General features: G+C 42.8%; 1 long non-coding RNA gene across 1 annotated transcript; it reads right to left on the bottom strand.

Annotated features, from left to right (window-relative positions):
* Window positions 1–8366: 8366 nt before the first annotated feature.
* On the bottom strand, window positions 8367–17348 carry LOC110741831. The gene is made up of 4 exons (XR_002518770.2): window positions 16275–17348; window positions 15987–16119; window positions 11760–11973; window positions 8367–8533 (listed from the first exon to the last, which is right to left on the bottom strand). It is a non-coding gene; the product is annotated as an uncharacterized LOC110741831 (long non-coding RNA).
* Between the last annotated feature and the right edge of the window lie 3663 nt (window positions 17349–21011).

Here is a 21011-nt window from a genome sequence, read left to right as displayed (position 1 = left end):
CAGGGGAAAGGACTTTCCACCAGGAGTACTTGGGGGCTGCAAAGAAACCAAGTCATTACCCAAGAGATAAGGCTATGCTGCTGTCCAAAAACTCGCATCATCAGCCATGTGCTCACAGAGAGTCAGGTTTGAGGACACTCATCAGGGCTCCGGACCTGTCTAGCACAGCCTTCCAGTGTCCTCTCAAGGAGCCCACCGTGCATCCAGATGCCCATCAGCATCTGGACCCTGCTCAGCACAGACTCCCAGGGCACCCTCCCAAGAGAACAACATACTGTCCCAGGTCCTGGAAATTATTCAGTCTCAGAAATGAAGTTAAGGGACTTGGATATTTTATTAGTCCGTTCTCACACTGCTATAAAGAACCATCTGAGAGTGGGTAATTTGGGGGGAAAAAGGTTTAATTGACTCACAGTCCTGCAGGCTATACAGAAAACATGGCTGGAGAAGTCTCAGGAAACTTACAATCATGGTGAGAGGGCAAAGGGGAAGCAAGCACCTTCTGCACGTGGTGGCAGGAGAGAGAGAGCAAGGGGAGAAGTGCCACACACTTTCAAACCATCAGATCTCATGAGAGCTCACTCACTATCATGAGAACAGCATAGAGGAAATCTGCCCCCATGAACCAATCACCTCCCATCAGGTCCCTCCCCCCACAATGGGATTACAATTCCACATGAGATTCGAGTGGGGACACAGAGCCCAACCATATCAATTATCTTATTATCTCAAAGCTGTGTGAAGGGAAGCCTCAGCCAAACAAAGATGGGCCAAATGGGACAGCCTTATAGTTACACACCCTAACATCACTCTGTTATGAGAGGACTATGGAGCGGGCTCTACAGTCTGGACAGATTTCTCTACATATGAAATTTCTTCAGTGTTTATTCTATGAAGTCATATATTTTGTATACTTATATGTGTATATAATAAATATAATGTTTGTAGGGTTTTTCCCTCAAAAACCTTTGTGTAAAATTAAATCTCCAGGAAGATGCACCATTTTTATCTTGTCGCTGGAGTATCCTCTCTTCCAACTCCTCCCTCCATAGAAACATCTATAGGGAAAGAGAATATAGAGCCCTGGAATACAGTTCAAAAGAGGCTCAAGAGAATAACTGATGTCTGGATGGGCAGCTCAGTGGGGTGTGGGTGGGCCATGCTCCTTCAAAAGCAAGATAGCATTTCATCACACGCCTGCTCAGCTTATCCCAGATATTTGGTCGATCACATGAACTACGTCCATTGAAGCAATGCAGTCAATCTGCCAATTCAATCAAATAAGTCAATCAAACCCAAAATTGTTTCAAATGAAGTTCTTAATGGAGCAGCTATCTGACCAAATGTATTAGATTTGTTTAAAAAATCATGGCACTGAAGAATCTTGCATTGGACTTGTATTTTATAGCTTTAAAAATCTCATTGACATGACATTAGTTTGATTCTCATAATATTTTCTGAGGTGGTCGGGGCATATATTGTTAACTTCTTTTTAGAGGTTAAGAAATGAGGGTAAGCCATTGAGTAACTCTCCTAAAGTTACTACTTAGCAGAGCAGACCTGAGCCTCTGTCATCCAAATTCATCCTCCTTGGACATTCTTCACTCTCTATGGCTTTTACCCATGTAGAAATTCCCTCAGTGTGGGAACAATCCTACTAGAGTGACTCTCTGGAAAATGCGTTGGGCATGTTCATGATTACAACAGTGTGGGAGACCCAAAGCATTACAAAGAAGTTATGTGTCATGACTGTTACATATACAATGGGAGGGCCAAACTTTATCCTTTAATAACAAAGTCGAAAGAGTGTCACATCATAGAGCCAGACCCGCACCCCTGCCTACCTGCAGATGATCATGTGTAACCTTACACCATATTTTCCATGCCCTTTGTGTGTAGCATATTGAACTTGCAGACATGAGTCATGGCAGGACTGTGAAGTTTAGTCAAAACACGTGCCATGGGCCTCTAGGGCCAGGAAACACAATTACAGTGTCCTGTGTGTTTTCTAGCCACCAGTGGGATGTGGGGTCAATTGAATTGCATTTCCAAACTCTTTTCTTGATTATATGCTTCCAAAATAAATATATGGATATTGTAATGTACTGTTCCAGAACTAAATGTAACATAAAGAATAGACACTGGTTATCCAGACTAGATACATTGCATGAAATAAATGTACAGCCCTTGGACATGTGTGAACTATCCAAACCTCACCCTAAAGTATTCTATTTGTTATGGATGACTTTTATTTCCAGTCCACCCATGTCCCACTTAAACCACTCACTTGGAGCAATCTGTCCTTACTGCATTCCTTTGTCTGACCTCTTCTCTGTCACTCGGTTGGCACTAAGCATATGGCACTTATACTGTTGTTTTACCCCACTTTGGCAGATGGTAAACGCATATGGTCTTCATTTAACTGGCGGCATAGATTACTTACCAGGGAGTAGTTCTTGAAGCCATAGCTTCTAGACACCAAATGTGTTCAGTGCTTCACAAAACCAAGAACTATTTAAATAGCAAGACTCGTTCTTGAAAAGTAGCTTAGTGGCCATGTTTTATTAACTGAGCATGTCCTGGGGGAACTGTCTCTGATCTCAAACAGCTTGCCAAACTTTTTCCATCTCCAAGAAGAGCTCTACGGAATTAAATTTCTCAATCTCATACGTGCAGGAATTGCAGTGTGTCCGTTTCTCCAGATAACCTGAATTCTGCACCTCTATTAAACACATCTATTCCAGATCTTTGTACCTGGACTGCATTTTCTCTCCCACTCCCTGGTTATGGTTTAAATTACATTTTGAGGGTGATGCTTTTCAACAGCATTGAGATCCCTTGTAATCTAGAATCCGGGGATCACCTTGCTGCACTGACTTCAGGAAAGTGCTGGGTGTACAGCACTCACTGTTTCTTTGTGAGGATGCTGGACAGACTAGGGGACTCAGGGACCTTCTTTCTACTCTTAGTGTCAGAAATGCAGTGCTTCTTTGGAGCATGTATGTTGCTTTGATTTTTAGAGATTGTCTTTTTTTTAATGGTTCAAATTTCATTCTTTCATTGTCCAATAGTCAATTTGGAAATAAATGTCTGTGTGTCCTCCTTTATCTCCATAGCATGCTGTGCAGCTTATATCTTTGAAAACTTACTTCGATCTTTGTGGAGTTTCCACCAAGATACTAATGGGCAAAGGCCCACTATTTGCTACCTATGTGCAAATGCTGTTTGACTGAAATCCTATTAAACCACCTACTGATTTGTGACCTTGAACATTTTGCTTTACTGTCCCTAGGTTTTACATCTGCTTTATTTGCAAAACAGAATAAAGTAAAAGTGTAAAGCAGATGTCACACAGGCTTGCTATGAACAGTAAATAAATAAAAATAGCAAAAGTTCTGACCATGTTGGCAGATACATGAAATGAGTCAATGAATGTTGGAGAAACTGGATTTTAGGCAAATCATATTCCCTCTTTTCCTTTTGTTTGCTTCTACTTCTCTTGGTTTCTCCATTTATGTATTTATTTCTTTTGTTTTTGCTTTCTCTTGAATCACTGATCCAAGTGGCCTTCCTGTACATGCTATTAAGGACACAGATATTAAACACACACACATACACTCTCAGATCTCAAGTACCTCAAGGACATGAAAATGTGTAATTACAATACAATGTGAGAGTGAGTTTTGCATTCATCTGATAGCAAATACATGGGCACAAAATAGCAGTGGGAAAGAAAAGGAAATGATTACCTCTTTCTGAGGGTGGAGTCAATCAGAGAAGTTCTCATAAGGGAATTGATGCTTTTTTTGGAACTTAAGCATAAATGAAGATTCCTGGGTATGCAGAGGAAACAGCACGGGCATAGGTGTGGAGATACTGAAGAGCATGGTGTCCCAGGGAAGCTGAGTGGCTCACGTTGCTAGTGCAAGCAGGCCAGCAGGCCAGGCACACAAGGCTGGGAGGCAGGCAGGGAGTCAGCTCTGAGGGGCTCTCTGGATATCTGAAAAAGTGAACCTCTATACTGAAAGTGGACCAACACCCAAAAAGGACCAACACGACCTGTTTATAAGACAAGGCTGAATTCATTATTTACTGCAGTGAAGGAAGGCACCATCTCTGCAAAGCTTTGGATCTTAGAAATAGGAAAATAAGTTCAGAATTTGTTGAGAGGTGAAAATTTGGCTTAAGGCAGGCCTTTCACCACAGGAAACTGGTGAAGACTGAATAAGAATCCCAATACAATAGTCATGGATTTGTGGGAATCACAAGGTGAGGATTTTGAGGTGAAAGACTGAAAGCATCTCAGGACTCCAAATGGTGCAGTACATTGAAGAGTTGGTGGATTTTAAGGAAGTTCCTGTTATGAGTAATCACACCATTTGTGTGGGCGGAACAGTCCTGCAAAGGTAAAGAAGGGACAGTGAAGCTGTGAAAACAGCAAAGTCACAGTAATGTAAACAGAAAGGGGCGGCTTTGTCCTCAGTGTCCAGGCAGTCCAGGCAGTAAGTGGGGTAGACAATTTTGGTTCTCATGACATTGACTTTTATATGCCTAAGAAATTTCTTCTCATGTATGTGCTACCTAATCTTTCTGAAAATACCAACATCTGGGGCAATGAAAAGGAAAAATTCAGCTTGGCCTGTGCTAAGTTGCATACCCAAACAGAATGGCTCTTTAAAAATATACAAGATATTAAAGGTAATTAAGTTATCTAATTTATAGTTAAGTTATCTTATTTGTGTTTTCAAATGCAAAAAAATGTCAAAAATGTTTAATTTGAGGCTGCAAACTAAATGTAAACTTTTGTACAATACGGGATTAAACAAACCACTTGCAAAATTATCTGAAAGGACAATGAAAATCTTAGTCTATCTGGGTATTCCCAGAACATACAGATACGGCAGGAGTATAGAAAAAGAATTTACGTTTTTCATTTTTCACTTCTTCAGTGTTTTTATGTCACACTCAGTCTTATGAAAGAGAAAAAGCATTATTACAAATCAACTAAGTTAGAGTTCAGTTACAGATAGACAAATCTATAAAAAGGTTTATTTGTGGTAGACTTATTAATGATATATTTCCTTACATCATTTTGTTCTGCTAAGATTTGTCATGCTTTACTCAACCAAGAAGTTGCCAAGCACAGTAAATTGAACACAAAGATCTCAAAACTTAGCATGGGACCCAGTTAGCTTTAGATATAAGATGTATGGCACAGTTGCTGACATTTTAAACATATTTTCCAAATCAGGCAGCAATGCCACAAAGGCTACGTCTGGCATGGTGCACCATAGCATGAACTGTAGTGTAGGAAACACTGCTCAGCATTTGGAAACTATTGGCTTAATGTAAGAAGTTACCTCTCAAGCTTCAGTTTCCTCATCTGTAAAAAGTGGATGATGATACTATTTGTGCATTACCTTGACTTCTTGCCTTGAGTCGCTGTGTAATCACAGGAGAGGATCAAGGAAGACAGCAGGAGAGGCAGGAGTAGAACAGAAGCTATGGAGATCCATTTAGCCCCAGACCTGGACTCTAGGGAATGGGAAAAAGGACTGCACACAATCTAAGCCTGAATGATCAAGGGCTTGTGCAAATTCAAGGAGACTCTGGATTGTCACTCCTGTCTGTCTTACTCAGTTTTGTGCTGTAGTAACAGAATGTCTGAGACTGGGTAATTTATAACGAATATGAATTTATTGGCTCACAGTTCAGGAGGCTGAGAAGTCCAGGATCATGATACTGGCATCTGGTGAGGGCCTTCTTTCTGTGTCCTCACTAAGTGAAAAGCAAGAGGGAAGAGAGAGGGCCAGAAAGGAAGAGAAAAGGGGGCCAAATTTGCCCTTTTATAACAAACCCACTCCTGTGATAACAGCAGTAATCCATTCATGAGGGTGGAACCCTCATAGCATAATTACTTCTCAAGGAACCCACCTCCTAATACCATAACATTGAAATTATATTTCAACATAAGTTTTGGAGGTGACAAGCATTCAAGCCATAGCAGTATTGATATAGTTTAGCGAGGTTCCCACCCAAATCTCACCTTGAATTCCTACGTGTTCTAAGAGGGACCTGGTAGGAAGTAATTAATTCATCAGGCCTTTTCCATGCTTTTCTCATGCTAGTGAATGAGTCTCATGAGACCTGATGGCATTTATTATGGGAGTTTCCCTACACAAGCTTTCTATTTGCCTGCCACCATCCATGTAGGATGTGACTTGCTCCTCCTTCCCTTCCGCCGTGATTGTGAGGCTTCCCCAGCCATGCAGAACTGTGAGTTCTCCGTTAAACCTCTTTCCTTTATAAATTGCCCAGTCTCGGGCATGTCTTTATTAGCACTGTAAAAATGAACTAATACAGTAAATTGGTACCAGTAGAATGGGGCGCTGCTGAAAAGATACCCAAAAATGTGAAAGTGACTTTGGAACTGGGTAACAGGCAGGGGTTGGAACAGTTTGGAGGGCTCAGAAGAAGAATGGAAAATGTGGGGAAGTTTGGAACTTCCTAGAGACTTGTTGAATGGCTTTGCCCAAAATGCTGATAGTGATATGGACAATAAAGTCCAGGCTGAGGTGGTCTCAAATGGAAATAAGGAACTTGTTGGAAACTGGAGCAAAGGTGACTCTCGATATGTGTTATCAAAGAGACTAGTGGCATTTTGCCCCTACCCTACAGATTCCTGGAGCCTTGAACTTGAGAGAGAAGATTTAGCGTATCTGGCAGAAGAAATTTCTAAGCAGCAAAGCATTCAAGAGGTGACTTAGGTGCTGTTAAAGGCATTCAGTTTTAAAAGGGAAACAGAGCATAAAAGTTCAGAAAATTTGCAGCCTGATAATGCAATGGAAAAGAAAATCCCATTTTCTGAGGAGAAATTCAAGCCAGCTGCAGAAATTTCCATAAGTAACAAGGAGTCAAATGTTAATCACTAAGACAATGAGGAAAATGTCTCCAGAGCATGCCAGAGATCTTTGTGGCAGCCCCTCCCATCACAGGCCTAGATGTTTAGGAGGAAAAAATGGTTTTGTGGGCTGAGCCCGGGGTCCCTCTGCTGTATGCAGTCTAGAGACCTGGTGCCCTGCATTCCAGCTACTCCAGACGTGACTAAAAGGGGCCAAGGTACAGCTTGGGCTGTTGCTTCAGAGGGTGAAAGCCCCAAGCCTTGACAGCTTCCACATGGTGTTGATCCTACAGGTGCACAGAAGTCAAGAACTGAGATTTGGGAACCTCCACCTAGATTTCAGAGGATGTAATCTAGGATGCCTGGATGCTCAGGCAGGTGTTTACTGCAGGGGTGGAGCCCTCATGGAAAACTTCTGTTAGGGCAGTGCAGAAGCAAAATGTAGGGTCAGAGCCCCCACACAAAGTCCCTACTGGGGCACTGCCTAGTGGAGCTGTGAGAAGAGGGCTAATGTCCTCTAGACACCAGGATGGTAGATCCACTGAGAGCTTGCACTATGCACCTGGAAAAGCCACAGACACTCAACATCAGCCTGTGAAAGTAGCCAGGGAAGGGTCTATACCCTGCAAAGTCACAGGGGGAGAGCTGGCCAAGGCTGTGGGAACCCACCTCCTGTTGTGGCAAAGGAGATAATTTTGCAGCTGTAAGACTGCATTGGATTTCGGACTTGCCTGGGGCCTGCAGCCCCTTCATTTTGGCCAATTTCTCCTGTTTGGAATGGCTGTATTTACCCAATACCTGTACCCCCATTGTATCTAGGAAGCAACTAACTTGCTTTTGATTTTACAGGCTCATAGGTGGAAGGGACTTGTCCTTCTCTCAGATGAGACTTTGGACTGTGGACTTTTGAGTTAATGCTGAAATGAGTTAAAATTTTGGGGGACTGTTGGGAAGGCATGATTGGTTTTGAAATATGAGGACATGAGATTTGGGAGGGGCCAAGGGTGGAATGATATGGTTTGGCTCTGTCCCCACCCAAATCTTATCTTGAATTCCCACATGTTGTGAGAGGGACCTAGTGAAAGGTAATTAAATCATGAGGGCCGGTCTTTCCCATGCTTTTCTCATGATAGTGAATAAGTCTCATGAGATCTGATGGTTTTTAAAACAGGAGTTTCCTTACACAAGCTCTCTGTTTGCCTGCCGCCATCCATGTAAGATGTGACTTGCTCCTCCTTGCTTTCTGCCATGATTGTGAGGCTTCCCCAGCCACGTGGAGCTGTCAGTTCTCCATTAAACTTATTTCCTTTGTAAACTGCCCAGTCTCGGGTTTGTCTTTTTCAGCAGCGTGAGAGCAGACTAATACAAATATCTAAGGGTTTGATCTTGTAAGAGGGCAACAATAATTCTTCCTGGTCTTTGTGTCATCCTTACATGATTAAAATAAACCTCAGCTAATCAATAATTGGATAAGAATTCATTTACTTTCTCTCTCCACAATACTTAAGCACCCAGTCCTGTGAAAAACTTGGATTTTTTTCTTCCTGCACAGCTCCAACTGAAGTCCTTGAAATGATTTTCATTGACTTTCATAATCTAACTTGGTTCATGGAGCCATCTGGAATCCAGTTACTGTGGAGAAAGAAACAGAATAAAAATACTCCTTGACTTACAGTGGGGTTATATCCTGATAAACCCATAATAAGTTGAAAATATTGTAAGTCAAAAATGAATTGAATACACTTAAACTACCAAACTACCAAACATCATAGCTTAGTCTAACCTACCTTAAAAATGTTCAAAACACATTAGCCCACAATGGAGAAAATTATCTAACATAAACCCCATTTTATAACAAAGTGTTGAATATCTTTAATTTATTGAAATGATTTATTTATCAAATACTGTAATTTATTGAATACTGTACTGAAAGTGAAAAACAGAATGTCCATACGGGTAATCAAATGATTTCTATTGAATGAGAACCACTTTCAGGCCATCATAAAGAGGAAAAATTGTAAGTCAAACCATTGTTAAGTCAGGGACCATCTATATACCAGATTACCTCAGTCTAGGTGACACCTCTGCTCCCAACCCAGGTTTCAGCTGTATAATACACTTTCTTTCAAATAAAAGGATAAGTATTGGTTTCCAAATTTGGGTGCTGGTGCTATGGGGTAACCCATGATGTGAAGTAAAAAGTAACAAAGGTTTGCTGCAGTTTCCCTCCTTGAAGAGGCTCTGCCAGAGGCCGTGCGAAGATGGTTTTCACATGAAATCAACTTCAGGTTGCAAAAGGCTTCCTTGACTGTGGGAATGACATTGAAAGGACTGACTTTCTTTCTGAAGCTCTGTAGAGAGGGTGGTTAACCCCAAGACGTGAGAGATAAAGCAATAGAAATGCCGAACACATTACAGATATTATTAGAAATTACTATGCAGAATTTATTATTAACATGCCTGACACTCCAACAAAAGGACTTGACAAAAGCTCCTGGATTTGCTATAAGGAAAAGTTCTATGTCAGAGCCCATCCCGACACCAGGGGGCCCAACATAGCAAAAACATGCAGAAGCAAGCCCACTGGTCCTGAAGGCCTGGGTGGTGTGAATAGAGGGGGATTCTGCCTGGCTAGGCACCAAGCTCTGGTCTCTGTTCATGGGAGGCCTGGCAATATGGTCTGCGTTTGTATCCCTGTCCAAATCTCATGTTGAATTGTAATCCCCAATATTGGAGGAGGGGCCAGGTGGGAGGTGATTGGATCATGAGGGCAGATTTCCCCTTTGCTGTTCTCAAGATAGTGAGTGATTTCTCATGAGATCTGGTTGTTAAAAAGTTTGTAGCACCTCCCTCTTCTCCTCCTTCTTCCTGCTTCAGTCATGTAGGATCTGCCTGCTTCCTCTTTACCTTCCGCCATGATTATAAGCTTCCTGAGGCCTCCCCAGCCATGCTTCCTGTACAGTGTGTCAACTATGAGCCAATTAAACTTCTTTTCTTTATCAATTACCCTTCTCAAGTAGTTCTTTATAGCAATGTGAGAACATACTAATAAGTGGTTTATAGGACACTAAGATCTAAGAGTTTGTGGACATTTTAGGGTCGAAACAGCATCCTACGGAGCTACATACCCTTTACAAGTTTGCAACACCCTTGCATTGCTCAGAAAGCTGCAGACTGTCTGCAGATGTACAAGTGTGAGAACTCGGAGGCCCAGGGTTAGAGACAGCAGGATCGCCCTATAACTGCGTGCACACTGAGATATCTATCATCATTACAGAGGTGCAGCTTCTGCCGTAGATTTCTCCAGATACAGGCAGAGGCCCCAGCAGGCAAAGCAGCGGGGCCCATGAGTTGAGTTTTAGCTTTTATACTAGAATTCTCCATCTGTACTTTAGGTTCAGATGGGGAGTAGACATTTGGGGAGTTCGTAGGTGAGAGTAATGGCCCACGTTTTATCATTATCTTTGCCTACTTTTGTGACCAGTTACTATGTGGCAGATACTGTGCTCGTCCCCTGTATCTGTTACCACAAATAATTGTGAAAACTGTCTGGAACATCATATTATTATTCTCTCTGTTTCACGGATGAAATATCTCTGAGGCTTAGAGACAAGAGTAACTGCTCATTGCTGTGGGGACAGAGGCAAAGCCTCCTGGGCTCTACTCTGCTTCTTTTCTGTTTCCTCTCAGAAGGCAGGGAGGTGTTTAACCTCCCACTTGCTAACTATCAGGTAAAACTCTCGATTTGGAAGAAAGTAAGAGGCAGCCCCAAGCACCCATGGGTGGTAAGTGGCCTCGGGTGAGGTGGTGGCATCAACATTGTGAAGAAATAGAGGAGGGGAGATGCAGAGTGTCTCAGATTGCTTTCCATGTGCTGGGTCTTACACTGAGCTCTTTCCTCTCCATCACTGCAGAACCATATCATCATCTCCAACTTAATGGATAAGGAAATCAAGGCTCAAAGAGGCAGAGTACTGGCCCTGGAGTTTGGATCCAAACCCAATCTATCTTTCCTAAAACCCATCATGGTTTTTGTTTGTTTGCCTTTTGCTATATTCAGTCCATACCCTTTGGACTGACGGGCTGTTCCTCTTGAGACACCGAGTTCCCTGTACCTCCCTACGGTCACCAAAGTGATGTTGCAAGACGGAGCTCCAGGAGTAGGTTGGCCAGTAGGGACAGCCCTTTCTAGGTCAGCCACTCCCAAAAGACCTGCCCAAGGAAGGGCTTCCTGTCCCATGGCCATAAAGAGTGTAGGTGCAGCCAACGTCACCACAAGGTTTGCACCTAGAGGTGAGCCTTGCTGAACCAGCAGGGCAAGATTTCATCAAACAGCTGCTCAGGTTTCAACAATAGCATGGCTGGGCCTTGCACTAGTGGGCTGCCTTAGCTACATGGAGGGCAGCTGGCTCTGTCTTCTAACTGCATGGCCACACTCCTGGGGACTGTTCCCCAGACTAGTGCCAGAGGTGCTGCCATGGGGGGTCAGGACTCTCAGGTATGTGAGAGGTGGGCCTCTGATTAGCTTTCCCTCTAACCAGACTGTTGTATGATTACATCTGGGAGCTTGTCCATACTGCTACGCAGGGCAGCTCATTCCAAACAGAGCCAGTTAATCCTTCCTGGAACTGGTTGCAGGAGGCAAGTTCATTTTAGCCAAAGTGTTCAGCCAGGAGGAAAAGCTGGGAGTGGGGGACAGGACAGGAAACTGAGTCATGCCCAACACGCAGCAGGTGGGCACTGCAACTAACCGTTGCTCATTATTCAGGGTTGCCAAACCCTTGTCCAGCTCCACTAAGAAGTTTTCATAATGCTGCCAGCAAGTATGACGTGGCCTTGTTAATATAGAGACAAATACCTTTCAGCCTGGTTTGCCAGAGGGTGATCAGGATACGACCAGAGGCCCACAGAGAGTCCACGGAAGGGCAATCTTGGAATTTTCAAGGATGAAATCTAACGTTTATTGAGCATTTGTTATGTGCCAAGCATTCTTCTGAGGGTTCCATGTATATTCATGTATTTTGTCCTAGTAGAACTGTGGACTCAGCCTGTTATTTTTAATCCATTTATAGCTGTGGGTATGGAAGCACAGAAGATAAGGTAACTCATGCAAACACAAATGTTTATAAACAGCAGAGCCCAGATTGGAACCCAGGCATTTTCCTATCTCTATTGAAAAAACCAGAAACAGGGGCTGGGCGCGGTGGCTCAAGCCTGTAATCCCAGCACTTTGGGAGGCCGAGACGGGCGGATCACGAGGTCGGGAGATCGAGACCATCCTGGCGAACACGGCGAAACCCCGTCTCTACTAAAAAATACAAAAAACTAGCCGGGCGAGGTGGCGGGCGCCTGTAGTCCCAGCTACTCGGGAGGTTGAGGCAGGAGAATGGCGTAAACCCGGGGGGCGGAGCTTGCAGTGAGCGAGATCCGGTCACTGTACTCCAGCCAGTGACAGAGCCAGACTCGTCTCAAAAAAAAAAAACAGAAACAGAAAGTTGCATAAACAGCATTTTTATGTGGGGAAGGGTAAGGATGGCTATGTGGTGTTGATAATTGAAAAGTGAGAAATTGAGAGTGTGTTCTATCCTTGTGCAATCGGTGTTTCTCTAGTCTACACCACTCAATTCTCTGATCAAGGCACTTATTGTAGTGGGGAGTCTGTGGGGAGAGGCGTCCTGGGGAACTGGGTGGTTTGGAGTGGAGTCAGGGAGTTGCTATTGTTACTCACCCCTAGTGCATTGGGGAAGGGCTTGACACACACTAAACTCTGAGGTTGACACTGAGCACAAGATGCCACATCAAAGAGCAGACAATGGCTGCTGGAAACAAGGAAAATCACCAACCCCATTCATTGCTTTCCTAGGCCTGCCATACAAATTACCACATTTGCACAGCTCTGGAAGCCAGAAGTCCAAAGTCATTGCATCAGCAAGGCCTTGCTCCCTACAAAGACTCTAGCAGGGAATCCTTCCTTGCCTCTTCCAGCTTCTGGTGGCCCCAGGAGCTTGGCTTGTGGCCACATTACTCCAGTCCCTATCTCCGTCTTCACATAGCCATCTTCTGTCTATCTTTGTGTCTGTTTTTCTTAAAAAGACACGAGTCACTGGAGTAAGGACCCACTCTAACCCAGGTTGCCCCCATCCTAATTTATCACCTTTGTAAAGACTACTTTCAAATCAGATGGCGTTCTGAAGTTCTAGGTGGACAGGAATTTAGGGGAGACATGATTGAACCCAGGATGACCATGCGTGTGGCAATCTCTGCACTTTGTGAGATCAGCACCGGAGAACTTGGGAGAGACAGGTGGTGATTTGAAGGGCAAATGTGTCCCTTGGAGGCTTCACTCCTCCCTTCAAGGGATGTCCCAAAGTTGTAATCCTGGAAGGCTGTGAGCCAGGAGAATAGTTACTCGAGAAGGGACAGAACTGGGATTTGGAGACTGAGGAACTCGGCTGCCAAGAGTCCTTTTTTATCAGCCCCAGGAAGTTTATTCCCAAACTCCCCAGTCACAGCTGTGGCCTCATAGGCTCTCAGCTAAGGATGTGCACAGATTTCCAGGGCCACTGCTCTGACCTCCAGCACGGAGGCTGTCTCCACCTGGGGGGTGGGAGAGGCACGGTTGAGTGATAAACATGCTTAAAGGGGCAAACATACCAAATATAAAATGTCCCACAAGAATCGAGGACATAGCAACATACGTGCAATTAATGATACTTTCTAAGGATCGTATTTCACGCCTAAATATGCAACATTTTAACAACAATTTGTCCTTCCCACCCAAATGCCTCCATGATGGGAATTTTGACAGTGTGTTAGTTTAATTTCCACTACCCAAAGATAAAAGACCCATGGAAAGGAAATGAAAAAAGCTAAATGGCTAGAAAGAGCATGGAAAACCATAACCACCAAGTTGTAAATCAGTAAAACAACTTGTTAGTCATGGAAACATAGAACTATGTGACTTCTATAATGTGCTCACTTCTTTCATTTAATAAATATTTTCTGGCACAAGTAACAATATTGTAATCTTTCATTAGAGAAATATGTCAATGTTCTACTAAAACTCCAAGTCCTATAAAAAAATCTGTTTTAAATTCCAGTTTTGTGGAAATTATTAATTTTTTTCTATAAATGTAAAACAATGAGTGAATTCATTTGATGTAATTTTCTTTCCATTCTAAAAAAGTACCTAAACGTCACAAAAATAAAGTTGGGGCCAATGCTGTCAATGAAGAGAAATGAAAACACTATGGAAATTGTCCATCATTAGAAGTTTAAGCTCTGTGAATCCTGTGTCCTTGTGCCTGGACCCTCGGGTCCTCTTTCTGGGATCTTCACCCTCATTTTCCGTCCTCATTCCTGGGTGCCCCTCTACTCGGCCATGCTTGGAACTTCCTCTTTCCAAGCACTCCTGCCTTCATTTTCATCCTTCCTTCTCTCTGGACTCCTATTTCCCCTCCATTTTCCATCTATCCCTGTCCATTCCTCCAGCAACCACCCTTGCTGGTCACCTGTCCCATCTTCGAGGTGGAATCTTCCACGCCCTTCTCTGAAAATTCACAGTCGCTGCTCCTGCCACTCTGAATTCCCACCCCCTCCCATGCCTGCCCTTTCTGAGAGTGTGAACTTAGCAAAGCTCATGTTTCTCATGTGTCTGTCCCCGCTGCAAAGCATAGGGCAGATGCCCGATCAGCGCTTGCTGGATGGCTACTGAGTGCCCCGCTACAACTCAGACTACACCCAAAACATTCTTGCACATTTCCAGTCAAACCAATTGCGCACAGCCTTTCCCCTGGCTGCCTTCACGCTCTCTGCCTCCTCCCGTGAACATCCCCACTTAAGCAAAGCCCTGCCTTGTCTTCAAAGCCGGGTTCCGATGTCATGCTGCTTCCCAAGAGACATCTCCCTCCTCACTCTATGATTTTTGCTAGGGCTGCCATAACACCGTACACAAGCCAGGACCTTAAACAACAGAAGTGCAATGTCTCACAGCTCTGGAGGCCAGAATCCTGAGATCAGGGTGCCCGCAGGGCTGCTTCCTTCGAGGCTCTGGGGGAGCAGTCTGTCCCCAGCCTCACTCCCTAGCTTGTGGGTGGCCACCTTCTCCCCGTGTCTCCTCAAATCCTCTTCGCTCTGTGCATGTTTGTGTTCAAATCTTTTCTTATAAGGACACCAGTCATATGGGATTAGGACCCACCCTAATGACCTCATTTTAACTTAACTGACTTCTCTAAAGACCCTGTCTCCAAATAGAGTCACATTCAGAGATCCTGGGAGTTAGGACTTCAGCCTACGGATTTAGGGAAGGGACACAATCCAACTTCTAATAGCCACCTCATGCCTCTTTCACCATTGAGACCTACAGTCCCCATACCTGGGTCCGTCTGTTAGACATATCTAAACACCTTGGTAAGATCCTTTGTCCCTGCCCCAGAGGGAACCACATCCTGGGTTTAGTGAGTATCCCACCCCCAGATTTTCTTCCAGGCTTCTCACTTCTCCTTTTGGTTTCAAAATTGGATCCAAAGTTCCTCTACATGATATCCAGAATGTTTGTTCTGGCAAGCTCCAGCCTTTACATTTATGAAATATTGTTGCCTCAAAGGCAAGGCTACCTGGACCTGGTTTCTGCCCATTTCCCATGAACAGAAGGCCAAAGGCCTGCAGTAAAAAATGCCTAGTGGGTTGAGACTTTCTGGGGAGAGGTCCAAAAGGCAACTATTTAGGAATTCTTTTCATATATTTTTTCTTAACTGAGTAGGATCGTACAGAATTGACTCACTAAAAAAGAATTGTCATAAAATCTCACACCATTGACTTGTAAATGGAATCGAATGTGTAGAGTCTACGTAATGACACCATCAAACGGGAAAGAGCTATCACACTCGTATAACGGATGAGAAGCAGCATGAGCACGGCAGGCGAGCCTCCCAGGGGCATTGGCGTGATTCCACTCACTGCGTTTTTATCTCCAGTTTCTCTAATTTTTGTAATTTTTTTCCTCCGGTCTCAAGACAAGAGCAGAAAGACTTTTTTCTCTCCTAACAAATCACCTCATACAGAAGTCAATAATATAAATACTTACGTGGCTGGGGTCAGTGCCTGGGCTTTATTAAAACTGATTTTTCAAAATGTATTTCCATTGTTACTGCAGCTACAAGGAAACCCTCCAATCAGACACTTCGCATCCTAACGTCAACGCCTGCGTGGTACAAGCCCTAAAGATGGAAAACGGAGTGAGGGAGGTGGAGGGGAGATGCTGTGGGCTTCCCGGGATGAGTCCTGCAGGGCCGGTTTCCTTGGGGGCAGCAAACCCCAGGGGAATTCTCCCTCACTTCCTTTCCAGGAGATTCCCCCAAGCTCCCACACGCACCTCCACGGCTCCTAGATCAAGCTCTGACTCTGCTCGGCCTCATGGTTGCTGGCTACGCAAAATAATCAAAGATGCCCTCGGTGGGAGTCATGCACCCCCCACCTGTAGCTGAAGGCCAGGCCACACACTGGAGAGTCTCAGGACACAGGCAGGACGCTGTGCGTTCGGTTGCCAGGAGCATCTGTTCAGAGAGTGGACACAGTACAGGGCTCATCCCGCATCACACTGTCCTGCCCTGGCAGTCACACCCGGTCCTCTCAGGGCCAGAGCCTGGTTTTCTGTAGAAAAACGTAGAGAGTCCACTGGCTAGTTTCTGGGCTGGGCGACCTGGGCCTGTGTCAAGCACAGCCCACTCTCTGCATGCTTCTCCTACCCCTCCTCTTAAATTATTGGGGTTCCTATGATGTGCAAGCTGGGGGACCTGGTTAAGTTATGTGCTCTGGACTTGTTAAGTACGACTAGCTTAGGGAAGGACTAAGCCTGTGCTCTGATGGCGTGGGGTCAGCACTCAAACTGCGCAAAACACCAGCCCCTGCGAACTAAGGAAGATCCATAGAGGAAGTCATCTCTTCCCCATGGAAACCAGTGCTCAGTGTGTTTCCAACGCTCACGTCACCAGCTGATAGAGAGGAGAGGCATGAGCGTGCGCGGGAATGGCCGTGAAAACAAACTCCAAAGAAACGCGGCCAGCAGCAAGAATCTCTAACCACCTGGATCGCATAAAACCAGGGAGGAATGCAAGGAAGGAAAGTGTGTAAGGAACAGCAAAGAAGGAAGGCTCAGCCACAAATCTCTCTCTCTCTCTCACACACACACACACACACACACACACACGCCACAAGGGATAACATAATACCCCAAGGTATAACCTGCAGACACACTGAGATCAGTCCCTCCTTCCTGCCTTCTCATTCCGAACCATTCTGGTCAGTCTTCCATTTAGCTTAGCTGGCCCTTTCATTATATTCATGCTTTAAACCTTTCTTTATGTGTCAGGATTTAGGGATATTGTTTTCTTTTGTAATTTTCCAACAAGTTGCGAGGGGGAAAAAAGCATACATACCTTAAAAAGAACTTGCAAAGTGAACATTTTTCTTTGTACCCACAATAATCTTTTATTTATTTCTTTTTTTTTTTTTTCTTTTGAGATAGAGTCTCACTCTGTCGCCCAGGCTGGAGTGCGGTGGCGCGATCTCGGCTCACTGCAAACTCCACCTCCCGGGTTCACGCCATTCTCCTGCCTCAGCCTCCCGAGTAGCTGGGACCACAGGCGCCGCCACCACACCCAGCTAATTTTTGTATTTTTAGTAAGATGGGGTTTCACCGTGTTAGCCAGGATGGTCTCGATCTCCTGACCTCGTGATCCGCCCGCCTCGGCCTCTCAAAGTGCTGGGATTACAGGCGTGAGCCACTGCGCCCGGCCTCTTTTATTTCTATTATAAAGGCAACACTTTTTTGTGCAAAATTTGGAAAATACAGAAAAATATAAAGAAGGTAAAAACCATCCACAATTATTCCTCCCAGAAACAACCATAGTTGTATTCTAGAAAATGTATTTGTATGTTTATTATAGTTGATCCAAAAGAACAATCGAGGTAAATATGAATACAATTTTATTGTATGAAGGTGGTTTCACACTGTATGTACTACTGCATATTGTTTTATTTAAAGTAATGTTGTGAGAATTTTAATATGGTACTAAGTAGTCTTTGAAAGCATAATTTTTAATAGCTACAGAACATTTTTAAGGAGTGTATCACAATTTCTTTTCCCATTTCTCTATTCTTGGATCTTCAGAAGGTTCCTAATTTTCTCTCGTGAACATGCTCCAATGACTCCCTCTGTACATAAATTTTTGAGCACATTTCTGATCATTTCTTTAGGATATTTTCTTAGGCATGAAATTGTTGATCTAAAGAGAGTAAACCTTCCTACGCTGTCTCCTCTCTCCCACCTGTATGAAAACATCCATTTCACATAATTGCCGAAAATGGAAACAACCCAATTGTCCACTCAAGTAGAATAAATAAACAAGATGCAGTCTGTCTACAGAGTGGAGCATTATTCAGCTATCTAAAGGAATGAAGTTTTCCCACCTATTACAACAGGGTAAGATTGTATGCGAAGTAAAAGAAGCCAAACACAAAGGCCACATGTTGCCTGATTCCATTTATGCAAATTGTTTTGAATAGGGACATGTATAAAGATAGAAAGTAGATGAGTAGTTACCAGGGCTGGGGTGGTATCACACAGTGACTGAATATGGGGATGACACTTTTTTTTGCTGTGATGGAGACATTCTAAAGCTAGATCGTGGTGATGATTGCACAATTTTGTAAATTTACTAAAAATCATTGTATTGCACACTTAAAAGGAGAGAGTTTTGTGGCATGTAAATTAGACCTCAATACAACTTTCAAAGTCATTTTCACTACTTATTGTTTCAGATTATTTTAGGATCATTCATTGAATTTTCCAAAATCACTATTCCACTAAAATTTGAGGAAGACTTATATTTACACTAATAATTTAGTATCAAGAAAAATAATGTGCATTCTTATTTCTTAAACTGTCTTTATGTTACTAGAGTCACATTCTTCATTTTTATTAGCTAAGTCCTTTCTTAAGGTGAGACCACTCACTTTCTTTTGATTAATGTAATTTTTGCCATAAATATTTCCAGCCTATTATTACAGTGTAGAGAAAAAAATATTTTTATATTTATTTAACCTTCTATCACTTTGCTTAATTTAACTCTTTTAGATTCATTTGGTATTAGAAGCATACAATTGTAGAAACTTCAAAGAGTTATTAGGTCTCTTTCTAATAATAATTCTTCCTTCCCCTACACTGGCCAGACTTCCAGCATTAATTAGGAGGATGATGTTGATAACAAATAAAATTGCCTTATTCCTGATTCTAATGAGAATTTTTCCAGCATGTCACCACTAAGTATAATGTTGACTTTTGTTTCTTTTTAACCTTTTTATTTTGAAATAACTATACATTCACAGGAAGTTGCAAAAATAGTACAGAGAGATCCTATGAATCCTCTGCCCAGTTCGCCCCGTTGGCTACATCTTATGTAGCTACCCTACAATATCAAAGTCAGGAAACTGGTACAGACTCTGCGCAAATAGTTTTGTGTCATTGGTGGTATGTGTAGATTTCTGTTACCACCACGCAGACAAGATATGTAACTGCTCCATCATCACAAAGATATCCTTTGTGCTTCCCTTTAAAGTCAAGCCATCCAGCCCCACCATCCCTCAACACTGGCAATCACTGATCTGATCTCCACCTCTTTAATTTGGTTGTTTCGAGAATGTTCTATAAATCATATAGTATGTGACCTTTTGAGACTGGCTTGTTTTACTTGCCCCAATTCATTTGCCATGCATGCAAGTTGTTGCACATGTCAGCAGTTTGTTTTCCTTTATTGCTGTATTATTCTCTGGTATGGACGTACCATAGTTTGTTTAACCATGCACCTATTGTTGGTAATTTTAGTGTTTTTAGCTATTGCGAATAAACTTGCTATAAACAACCACTGCAGATTTTTGTGTAGGTATAAGATTTCAATTCTCTGAGATAATCGCCCAGGAGTATGATTGCTAGGAAATATAATAAATATATGTTTCGTTTCTTAAGAAACTGTCGAACTGCTTTCCAGAGTGGCTGTACCACTTGACGTTGCACAGCAATATGTGAGAAATCTAGTTTCTTTGCATCCTTGCCAGCATTTGGTGTTGCCGTTCTGTTTTATTTTACTTGTTCTAATACGTACGTAGTGATTTCTTATTGTGGTCTTAATCTGCATTTCTTTAATAGCTAATGAGGTTGGAAATCTTTTCAAGTGCTTATTTGACCCAGGTACACTCTGTATAGTAAATGTCTCTTCATGTCTTTTGCACATTTTCTAATTGAATTGCTTGATTTTTACTGTTGCATTCTGAGAGTCCTTTATGTATTCTGGATGTGAGTCCTTTCTCAGACATGTGATTTGCAAATATTTTCTCCCTGTCTGTAGCTTGTCTTTTGATCCTCCTAAGAGGGTCTTTTGCAGAGCAAACCTTTTTGATCTTGATGAAGTCCAATTTATGGATGTTTTCCTTTTATGGATTGTGCTTTTGGTGCCATGTTTAAGAATTCTGCACCAAGTCTTAATCTTGAAGATTTTGAATTGTGCCTTTCTAAAATTTTAGTTTTATTTTTACATTTAAATCTTTTCTCTATTTTGAGTTAATTTTTGTATAAGGTGTGAGGCTCAGGCTGAAGTTTACTTTTTGCCTACGGAAATTCAGTTGTTCCAGTAACATTTGTTGAAAGTGATTCCTCCATTGAACTGCTTTTACGTCTTAGTCAAAAATCAGCTGGGCGTATGTTTAGGGGTATTTCTTTTTCTCTGATCTGTTCCATTGATCTATGTGTCCATCTTTCCATCAGCACTACAGAGTTTAGGTTACTGTCACTATATAAGAAGTATTGAATTCAGGTAGAGTGACCCTTTGAAATGTATTCTTTGTATTCAACATTGTTTTTGCTATTCTAGTTACTTTGCCTTTCCAAACAAATTTCAGAATAATCTTGTCTCTACAAAAAAAATCTTGCTTGGTTTTTAATGTAAATTTTATGAAGCCTATACATCAATTTAGTCAATGGATCAATTGACTTCTTTACTACATCGTCTTCTAATCCATGAACACAGTATCTCTCTCTATTTCAATCTTCTTTGGT

Source organism: Papio anubis, chromosome 19 (assembly GCF_008728515.1).
Source record: "Papio anubis isolate 15944 chromosome 19, Panubis1.0, whole genome shotgun sequence".
Classification (NCBI taxonomy): Eukaryota; Metazoa; Chordata; class Mammalia; order Primates; family Cercopithecidae; genus Papio; species Papio anubis.
The sequence above is the reverse complement of the archived record's forward strand: the minus strand, read 5'-3'. Positions and strand labels throughout refer to the sequence as shown.